Below are 661 nucleotides of genomic sequence, written 5' to 3'. Positions count from 1 at the left end.
TAGTCACCCGTCCAAGTACTAACCAGGCCCTGCTCAGCTTCCGAGATCGGACGAGATCGGGCGCTCCCAGAGCGGTGTGGCCGTAAGCCACTCAGGCGCCCCCAAACGGCCCTTCAAAAGATGTTCTACGGCTAATTGAAAAAAAACGTATTCTGCCCATAATGTCCAAGGTGCTCCAGAGTCACTTGGCATCCACAGGCACTGATTCCTGGGTAAACATCCAGGAGCAGCAGCAGCGCCCCCTGCTTTTTCCTAAAGAGACGTTCAAAAGATCTCCTTTCACCGAAGCGCCCTCTGCCGTTTTTCGAAGGCGAAGCGAAAAGGGCTTAGCACCGGGTATTCCCAGGCGGTCACCCGTCCAAGTACTAACCAGGCCCTGCTCTGCTTAGCTTCCGAGATCGGACAAGATCGGGCGCTCCCAGAGCGGTGTGGCCGTAAGCCACTCAGGCGCCCCCAAACGGCCCTTCAAAACATGTTCTACGGCTAATTGACAAAAAACGTATTCTGCCCATAATGTCCAAGGTGCTCCAGAGTCACTTGGAATCCACAGGCACTGATTCCTGGGTAAACATCCAGGAACCGGGACACCGTTCACGCTGGCAGTCCACAGACAGGAATAGGCACCCGTTCCCGGGTATGGGTACAGCGACAAGGCCACCTT

General features: G+C 55.5%; 1 pseudogene; it reads right to left on the bottom strand.

The window, feature by feature from the left end:
* Positions 1-323: 323 nt before the first annotated feature.
* LOC123965688 lies at positions 324-440 on the bottom strand (annotated as a pseudogene).
* Between the last annotated feature and the right edge of the window lie 221 nt (positions 441-661).

This window comes from Micropterus dolomieu, unplaced genomic scaffold (genome assembly GCF_021292245.1).
Source record: "Micropterus dolomieu isolate WLL.071019.BEF.003 ecotype Adirondacks unplaced genomic scaffold, ASM2129224v1 contig_10751, whole genome shotgun sequence".
NCBI classification, from domain to species: domain Eukaryota; kingdom Metazoa; phylum Chordata; class Actinopteri; order Centrarchiformes; family Centrarchidae; genus Micropterus; species Micropterus dolomieu.
The sequence above is the reverse complement of the archived record's forward strand: the minus strand, read 5'-3'. Positions and strand labels throughout refer to the sequence as shown.